Source organism: Crinia signifera, chromosome 9 (assembly GCF_055691185.1).
Source record: "Crinia signifera chromosome 9, ASM5569118v1, whole genome shotgun sequence".
NCBI classification, from domain to species: domain Eukaryota; kingdom Metazoa; phylum Chordata; class Amphibia; order Anura; family Myobatrachidae; genus Crinia; species Crinia signifera.
The window spans coordinates 146,382,174-146,392,928 of record NC_139225.1 but is presented as its reverse complement, the minus strand read 5'-3'; positions in this window follow the sequence as shown (position 1 = coordinate 146,392,928).

The following is a 10,755-nucleotide window of genomic DNA, read 5'->3' as shown; positions in this document are numbered from 1 at the left end:
CCCTCCTTCTGTCCTTTCATTCCTCTTTAGGTTTTTTGATCATCCCTCCTTCCTCATCCCCTCCCAAAGGTCACATTGATACATTTGTCAAGACAATGGGTTAGCCTCAAATATTGTGTTAACATTTTTAGTGGAAATGACAATAGTCCCCCCCCCCCCATCTTCCCCTCCTTCCCGAATCTGATTCCTTAAATGTACATACTAAAGCACAATCCTTTATTTGCTGAGCAAACGCTGCTTTCCATCTGATGTGCTGGCTGATTCTCATTCAGCATCAGTTCCCCAGTCCCTTGTTCCTTGCGGACAATACTGCACAAGGAAATAAAAGCGAGGACTGAAAACCAAACTGTTCCTGTAAGAAGTTATTGGCAGCAACAGAATTCCTGTCACAATGGGAAATGATCAGTAATGAGGAATGGCAGTACATGAATGTATCCCAGGCTGGGTGCTTCTGAGTTATTGATACAATCACTGGTGTGTGCGTCACCCCGCTAGTTGTCATGCTGGGCTGGAGCCGGGAGGTGCTTCCCTATTACAGGACCAGAGAGGGACTGACAGTTTGGCAGAGATGCTTTGCAGGAAAGCACTGAGATGATTAATATTCCATGCCTGGAGCCAGTGATGTCACAGTAGCTCAAATGACTGCAATCTCAGGTTTTTTGGGGTCTGGTTTTGGTTTCTTCCCATATCTGCCAATTTTTATTTTGCGCCACAAAATATGTAAATATATATGTTAATGGAGTAGCTGGAACAAGAGGAGTCATTAGGGGTACATTTACTAAAGCTTCTAAAAATTTAAAAAGGTGATGTTGCCCGTAGCAACCATTCAGATTCTGTCTCGGACTGGTTGCTCTGGGCAACATCATCTCTTTATTTTTAGAAGCACCGTAGCCTCTGTGACACCCGGTGCGGCAGCAGGAATTAGTAAGAGTTCCGAAGGTGCGTGCCGGCAAAGGGCATGAACTAGGTCTACAAGCATGAGGTCGACACCACTAGGTCGACATGCATGAAGGTCGACATGACTGAATGTCGACACACAGGAAGGTCGGCATGACTGAAGGTTGACACGGGTTAGGTCGACACAAGCATTATGTCAACATAAGCATTAGGTCGACATGGGGAAGGTTGACAGTCAAAGATCGACATGTTTTATTTTATTTTTTTGTCCCGAATGTCGACACAGTTATCATGGACAATGAAACGTAGCACCGTGTCCTCTCGCATGGCTCGCTGCGCTCAGCACACTATTTTATTCTCCCATCATGCCCTAGTGGACGATAGGGCGTGAAATACCACATGTCGGCTCAAATAAAATGTGAAAAACCCCATGTCAACATTCTGACTGTCGACCTAATGCTTGTGTCGACCTAATGACCCTGTTGACCTAACCCATGTGGACCTTCAGTCATGTTGACCTTCCTGCACGTCGACCTTCCTACATGTCGACCTTCCTACATGTCGACCTTCAGTCATGTTGCCATTCATTCATGTCGACCTAGTGGTGTCGACCTAATGCTTGTAGACCTAGTGACCGTATACCTTCTGAAAGAGTAAGGACAGCATAAAAGGTTGATTAGTGATGGCTATCTATAAAGCATATAATAATAATATAAAAGGCTAACTACTCCTCACCTCTATGAGGTGAAGTACCACCAGTGACCAGAGGCCACTCCAAGATGTCATAACAGAAAGTGAAAGATTTTTTTTTGCAGGGACACTGATCTGTTCCAAACTTGCTGGATAGGGAGAGAGGGAGCTGGGAAGACAGAGATTGGGGGTAGGAGCAGGTAGGGACTGGGGGTGGGGTGGAGAGTTTGTTGTCTAAAAACTGTCACAGCTCAAAATAAATTTAAAAACGTTACAGCTCAAATTGGAGAAGCCGTCATTTTTTTTAACCTTTTCGCTAGTATTAATAATATTCTTAATAATAATAGTATTTATATAGCGCTTTTCTCCAGCAAGAATCAAGGGTGTAAATTTACTAATACCCCGTTCTCCCGGCTAGGCAAATTCCCGGGTCTAGCATGTCGACCCAGTAATTTGCCTTTTAACAGAGGTTTTTTTTTCAGTGTGAACGGATCAACCGTTGTCAAAATTCCCGGGTCTCCAGCCCTTCTTTTTACCCATGTTTGAGATCCGGGTATGCAGACACGGGTCGGGTTGACCCGTTCACACTGCCAAAAAACCCGCGTTAAAAAGGCAAATTACCGGGTAGAACTGCTTCACCTTTTAGCCTTAGCAGTGAGAACGGGAGTTCACACTGGCAATGTGAACACGGCATTAGATCGAATTTCTACTGAAGATGGAATGTTGCCCATAGCAACCAATCAGAATCTACTTCTTATTTGTTTAGCGCCTTCTAGAAGATAATATATATATATGGTACTTATGTATAATCACGGCGCCCATCGCATCGCAGACCATAAGGCATGCGATGCGATGCCGATGTTATAACATTTTAAATTGTATACCATCGAATTGTATGGCATTGTATGGCATATACAATGGTATTTGATTTAAAATTGTATAAGCACCCTAATGGGGGCTTACAATGTTAAATGCACCCCCACGCCACCCCCACTATGAACGTGAACCTGAAGCGTGGGGAGCGCAGTGACGCGGGACGCGGAATACATGTAAAGTAATGCGCGTCCGCTCGCCAAGCTTCGGGCTAGGTGGCTCGCTGCGCTTGCCACACTATATAAAATCAACTCCACGCCGACGTGGATAGTGGGGGTATGAAAAGGTCCGAGGACACGTACCGCCGCCCCTCGCGGGCTCGCCGCGCTCACCACGCTTCGGGTTCACGTTCATAGTGGGGGTGGCGTGGGGGTGCATTTAACATTGTAAGCCCCCATTATGGTGCTTATACAATTAAACATCGTATAGGGGGCTTATACAATTTGAAATCGCATCACAGTGCATCGGGTGTATGGCATGCGATTAGATACGATCATATGTCGTGCGACCAAATATCGTGGGCGCCGTGCTAGTACACAAGTACCTTATTTACAGTAAGCAAGATAGTAAAAGTCAGGGCCCTTCTTAGCGATATCTTTTCCCGGATCCGATACGATTTCCCGGCGGTCGGGATCCCGGCGGTCGGAATCCCGACACTGGAATCCCGACCGCCGAAATCCCGACAAGGGGGGGACATGGATCGCCCCCCCTTGCGGGCTCGCTGCGCTCGCCACGCAGCGGGCCCGGTGCCTCGCTACGCTCGGCACGCTATTTTATTCTCCCTCTATGGGTGTCGTGGACACCCACGGAGGGAGAAAGTTTCGGGATTTCGGCGGTCGGGATTCCAGTGTCGGGATTCCGACCGCCGGGATCCCGACCGCCGGCAAATCAACTGCATCCCCTTTTCCCATCTCCTCTCACGCATCATTACCGACCCCTTCCTTGTCTGAACATGTACAGATGAGGGAGGTCCCTCGTTAACGATGGCCATGCGTTGGCTGCAGTATGTCCCTCGATCCCAGCGCCGTCACTCTGCCGGGTCCCCACCACCAATATCAGCGCTGGCCGGGATCTCCTAATGGAGGTGATTCTAGTTTACAACCTCACCCGTACATTCGCATGGGGGTGTGATGGTGAAGGCCTGCGCATGTGCAAGGCTTCAATGCGGGCACCTTCAGGGACTTGCATAGTCTCCATGGTGCACGCAAACGGTTTGGAGGGGGGGGGTGTAGGAGGCGGACATGGGTGATAATAATAATAACGTGAATGAACTGCGACTCCTGGGCATATGCACAAATGTGGCAACCTGCAGTGGGTCCCACTGCCCAGAACATTGGCATGGACACCACCCCAGAGAGGGGTTGGATGTCCCTCGCCATCACTGCAGGCGTCAGGGGAGAACAGGCGGGACTCCCCCGAGTGATGGACTGCGGGGAGGCCGCCTGTGATTGGTGGGCAGCACGGTGGATCATAGAGAGGCCGAAAGGAAGGGACCCGGAGTACCTAAGTTTAATGTTGTCACGTGAGGACACGGCCAAGAAAAGTGGGAGTGAATGTGGCACCCTGCAGCGGGTCCCACTGCCCAGATCATGCGGCATGGACACCACCCCAGAGAGCAGGTGGATGTCCCTCGCCATCACTGCGGGCATCAGGGGAGAACAGGTGGGACTCATGCAGGGGACCAGTGCCCAGAGAGGTCGTCCGAGACCGAAGGGACCTCCCTGTCCCTTGAAGAGTGATTCCCTTGTACCCAGGCAGCCCAGCACTCGTAAGGCAGCCGAAGTGACTCCTCAGCTTAACCCCCACGAAGACGAAGGAGCGCCTCATCTCCCATTAACCCCTGCGCAGTTGCTGGGTCAAGGACAGACTAGGTCCTACCGGCGTTAGCATTAGCTGCGTAGCTTTGGCTATTGATCCGTAGGAAGGCCAGATAGCTACCAAGTGACACAGGCTACTGATCCGTAGGAAGGCCTGCTTAAACTGAATCCCAGGCTAGTTATCCATAGGAAGGCCAGGTTCTCTATCAGAGACACCGACCAGGAAATTGTACGTTCACCTCCTGTGCACAGGCCGAGTATTAAGGTGCCCATACACTAGTAAGATTTATCTTCAGATCTGGCTGGTTGGAACAAAAACATGGTTATGGATGAGTGACAGTTTGTCTGTTTTCCAACAATTCCAAGAAATGGTCAACTGTCATTTGCTCTCATCCATAACCAGGATTTTGTTCCAACCAGCCAGATCTGAAGATAAATCTGCATGTGTATGGCCACCTTTAGACTCGGGTCCAGGACCATACGGGGGTACCGGTACCGTTTAGATTCGTGTTAAAGGGATAGAGAGGTTTAGTAGAACCAGTGAGTAATCCATTTTATGAAGTTAACTGCATTGCTATATTGTTGATTAGTCCTGTGTAGGTTATACAGCGGGCACAGCAGTGTATGTCGATTGTCTGATTTAGATTTAATTGTTTAATGTGAGTGCTATTGTTACCTGACTCCGGTGTATTGGAGGGTGTACTGTTGATTCCTGTGCCATTGTCCTTATGGCCATTAGAGGGTGTGAAATAAAACTGCACCTATTTACTTATATCTGCACCCGCAAGCCTGCGTTCATTTATTGTCTACCAATTCCCTGGAGCAAAAGACCCTAACCACGCGTGGGTGCCACAGAAACACGCGTGGGTGCCACACAAACACGCTGGGTGCCACACAAACACGCTGGGTGCGCCCAGAAAAACGCTGGGTGTTTCCATGCGACACGAGAATGCTTTCGGGGAGGTATAATCAGGAATACATAACAGGCTACACTGGGTGCCAATAACAAGTTTACTGTCTCTTCTTAATCCGTCCGCTTTCCGCAGGAATGTCCCGTTTTTTGTGGACGTTCCTGCATCCCACCTGGGGCCGCCAGTGTCCCGCGGCGGGGGGGGGGGGGGGGGTAGTTGGGAGTCCCCCCAGCCTGAAGGGAATAGACGCTGTGCGTGCATGTGCCATTGCCATTGATGCCATCGATAGTGCTAAACTATGCTATGGATGACCATCGATATTTTTACATATCGATGGTCATCCATTGTGTTTGATTGATTGGCCTGTGGGCCAATCAAAACACGGGGGCGGGGCTTCGCAGGTGTCTGGGGGCGGGGCTATGTCCCGACTCCTGTCACTTTGAAAAAAGAAAAACATCGTGTTGCTGTTCCATCAATGGAGGGAAACCATCTGGTTCTCCCCCATCGATGACTGAAGTATTCAACATCGGCCATGAACCATCGATGATTTTGAATCATCGATGGTCGATGGCCATCCCTAGACAGATGTTGGGAGGTATGCTCTGGTATTACAGTCTGGCGTTCTCCCAGTGCGTGCCAGGACCAGTCACGTCGCACCACTGTCAGGATGTAGTGTACATGGTACAGCGCTATATAGATCAGTTCCCCTCACAGCAATTACGTGCTACAGTAATATTCCCACCCCCATAGCACGAGTAACAATGCTCCAATATGAAACTTTAATCAAATTGTCAGAGCCTCTAGCAGCGGAGTCATTAATCTAGCGGCTTCCTTCCCTCTATTCCCTGTACACTCCGCAGGTGACCTGATTTCCATCCTTGGAGTCAATGCGGCAGGTACACAATCTCACATCTCTGCCTGGGCTCCGAGTACAGAGAACGTGGGGAGATTTATAAAAGGCTGTAAAAGAGACCATTGAAAATCATGGCAGGCTCTAATAGCAGGTTACAGGCCCTCTTTAGTCTACAGTAATGGTGCACCTGCCGCGCAGGCTTAACAGGAAGGTTTTGTAAGGTTCCCAGACAGGAGACGAACCCACAAGGAGACAGACCCCACGGACTGCAGGGTCTATAAAGGGTCTGCAATATAAAAACCAGGACATCCCTGTGGCAGAAGGTGCTGTGTTTATTTCTGAATATAATCAGGAATCTACCCTGACATCTGCCTGCGGGATCTGGACCACTGCTACAGCACATCTGCTCTGTGACTGCAGCTTATGGAATTTTTGGTGAGGCTGTCACCTGATACAGTGCATCAGACAGCTGCAGGGTCTTGACAGGTGTCTTGAGCCCAGGTAATCATGGGAGGGGGATTGGCCAATACAGGGAGGTGTAGCCATCACCGCCCCCCGTCCTTAGCAAATATTGGTGACTACAGCTGCCTCTCTCTCTCTCTCTCTCTCTCTCCAGTGCACTGCACAGCGGCATGAGTGCAGCGGAAAAGGGGTGGGTCAATGGGATTTGGGCCTACAGGGCCCCTAAAACAGACTTGGGCCCATGTACCATAAGTGCCCCCCCCTTTCTGCGCCACTGGACACCTACGCAGAGAAAGCTCAAAACTATGGCCTGTAAAAGTCAGCACACACCACATGATCTGTCATGTAATTGGTGTACCTGAGCCAATGCACAATCATTATGTAGTGTGTACACACAGTTCATCATTGGATGAATTGCATGGTCGCATCTTCCCATCTGGTAAGCTGCACACCAGCTGGGACAATGATGTGGTGCCAATATAAAATATAATACAGGAGCTGCAGCTGAAACAGGCCCCAAGTACTAGTATGGCAGCTGAACGTTTATCAAATATAAGGTGATCAGGGGAGCAGAAAGTTTAGGAAGAAGCCCCTGAAATTAAAAACGTTCACAAATGTAAAGAAGAGATAGAGGTATCACATTACAAGCAATCAGTCCCCCACCTAAAAGAAGGCGAAGAAGGGGGGGGGGGGGCAAATAACCCAAGCACTTCAGCCACTGGCTGAAGCGCTTGGCTGGTTAAACTGTGCATTACTTTTTGTAAAGGACTATATCAGAATATAAATAGATCGGGAGCTGTAGCCTGTTTTAACACAAGTGAGGAGAGAAAATCAAAGAAGCATTTTGATCTCCAATAATTTAAAATGTTCAGACTCAAAGGGGTAAATTTACTAAGATTGGAGTTCTATTTCAGATCGGCTGTTGCTATGGGCAACCAATCAGGATCTACTTATTTAGTTAGCACCTTCTAGAACAGTGGTTCCCAACCCTGGTCCTCAAGTACCCCCAACAGTGCATGTTTTGCAGGTCTCCATACAGAATCACAAGTGCTATAATTAGTTCCACCTGTGGATCTTTTCAAATGTGCCTGAATAATGAGTGCACCTGCCGGGTGACCTGGAAAACGTGCACTGTTGGGGGTACTTGAGGACCAGGGTTGGGAACCATTGTTCTAGAAGATAAGTAGATCCTGTTTTGTTGCCCATAGTAACATCCCATCTGAAAAAAAAAAAAAGACTTCTAAGTATTTCCCCTAAAGAATTAGATCATCCTACAAATCTATCCTACCTTATAATTAGGGATGCCAATCCCTAGGCATTTTTTTCAATCCTGAGATTCGGTTTATAAAAAAAGCTCAATCCTGGGATTGGCCTCCCTAATAAAAAGAACCCCCAACCATCTTTCACTCCCATGAGCGGCGGAGCAGCCGGTGGGATGTGCGGTGTAACCTCTGACCACGTCCCACTGCGTAGAACCGCAAGCCAGGGGCAGCCGCTGCCCAGCACTAGACTACGCATGCAATTTTAGGGTGAAATCCCAATCATGGGATTGGTCAGCCTATGTCTAATTGAGTTATTAATGAAAACAATAATGATTGATTTTCATGGGGGTCGTACAGCTTTTATTAAACCACCACCCTGTCTGCCTTTGCAGTGACCCTCTGTTTCTTGAAGTTCCATGTTTGAAGTTGAATTAACGTGTGTGTGTGCCGCCCAATGCTGTCATTTAGATAGCCAGAAAGCCTGGTGCAACCTTTAGGCCTAAACTGAATGAAAGCAATATTCTAAACTGAAAGTGGGTCAAACGGATGGGAAATGACTAAAAACGATGTTATTAAGATTAATACCTAATGTAGGAAAAAACCAAAATGGCCCAAATGAGGTTGTTTGAGCTGTTTAGTAGCAACGATGCAGACAGTGACACCTCAGGTTGGAAAGAGGAACTGCACAGGTTGTAAGAGGGGCAGGGTGCTAGAACAGGTACGGGTCATTAGTTTGACCCATATTAGCTCGACATGCATTGGGTAGACAGGGTTGGAAGGTCAACACAAGCATTAGGCTGACAAAGGGAAGGTTGACACAAACTTTTTCAATTTTTTTAGTCCCTAATGTCGACATGGACATCAAAGTGTACCACATGTGCTTGCCATGCTTTGGGCACACTATTCTATCCTCCTTCCACACCCTAGTGGATGGTAGGGCATGATATACCACCTGTCGGCATATGTTGGCTCAACAAAATATGAAAAACGCATGTTGACTTTGTCAACCTTGATTGTCGACCTTCCCATTGTCGATCTAAAGGTGGCCATACACATGCGATTTATCTGCAGATCTGTTTGGTTGGAACAAAAACATGGTTATGGATGAGAGCAAATGACAGTTGACCATTTGCTTGGAAATGCTGGAAAACTGTCACTCATCCATTACCATGTTTTTGTTCCAACCAGCCAGATCTGAAGATAAATCTTAATAGTGTATGGGCACCTTTATGCTTTTGTCGACTTTCCAACCCTGTTGACCTTCAGGGGTCAACCTAAATAGAGTTTATTAAATGACGTATACCGCTAGAAAGAACCCTATAATGTGTTTAAAGCTGTAAAGCTGGCCATACATCAGAAAGATCGATCTTAAGATCGATTGCGCTCATGATTGTGTACAATTTCCCTTGAAATTTAGGGGGGGGGGGGGGGGGGAAATAACCCAAGCACTTCAGCCACTGGCTGAAGTGCTTGGCTGGTTAAACTGTGCATTACTTTTTGTATAGGACTATATTTGAATATAAATAGATCGGGAGCTGTAGCCTGTTTTAACACAAGTGAGGAGAGAAAAGCAAAGAAGCATTTTGATCTCCAATAATTTAAAATGTTCAGACTCAAAGGGGTAAATTTACTAAGATTGGAGTTCTATTTCAGATCGGCTGTTGCTATGGGCAACCAATCAGGATCTACTTATTTAGTTAGCACCTTCTAGATTCTAAAAGGTGCTTACTAAATAAGTAGATCCTGATTGGTTGCCCATAGCAACAGCCGATCTGAAAAAAAATAAAGACTTCTAAGTATTCCCCCTAAAGAATTAGATCATCCTACAAATCTATCCTACCTTCTAATTAGGGATGCCAATCCCTAGGCATTTTGTTCAATCCTGGGAGTTTATTAAATGACGTATACCGCTAGAAAGAACCCTATAATGTGTTTAAAGCTGTAAAGCTGGCCATACATCAGAAAGATCGATCTTAAGATCGATTGCGCTCATGATTGTGTACAATTTCCCTTGAAATCCCGGCAGTCCTTGGTGGTTTTTGGACACACAATCTGCATACAATCCATCATACAATCAGTCATACAATCCATCTGCTGATGGATTGTATGATTGTGTACATAAGATGTGCACACAATCTGCATACAATCCATCTTAAGCTGGCCATACATCAGAAAGATCGATCTTAAGATCGATTGCGCTCATGATTGTGTACAATTTCCCTTGAAATCCCCGGCAGTCCTTGGTGGTTTTTGGACACACAATCTACACACAATCCATCTTACAATCAGTCATACAATCCATCTGCTGTATGATTGTGTATGCAAGATGTGCACACAATCTGCATACAATCCATCATACAATCAGTCATACAATCCATCTGATGATTGATTGTATGATTTGTGTACACAAGATGTGCACACAATCTGCATACAATCCATCTTACAATCAATTGAGATTGTATGATTGGGTACAATATCTTTCTGATGTATGGCCACCTTTACAATCAATTGAGATTGTATGATTGGGTACAATATCTTTCTGATGTATGGCCACCTTAAGGATAATAGATGCACTTTTAATTGCATTGGAACATATGTTTAAACTCGGGAATGTGTACATGTGGGTGGGCTGCCGGACGGGGTCCTGACAGTCATTAACCCGACGTCGGGATCCCGACTGTTAAAACACTGACGGCCGAGTTCCCGACGGCCGTCGGCTATTTTCCCTCGTGGAGGTCCACGACCCCCATAAAGGGAGAATAGAATAGGTGGCGAGCGTAGCTCGCCACCGTGCCCGCAGCGTGGCAAGCGCAGCGAGCCCGCAAGGGGCTTTGTTGCGCTGGCCACGCTGTCTGAGACCAGGCAGTCGGGATCCCGACATCGGGATAATGACTGTCGGGATCCCGACTGTCGGTGAATCATACCACACCCTGTGGGTGTTACCGGCTTCCTCAGCTCACACGTATACTGTATCTATGAAGCCCGGGGGT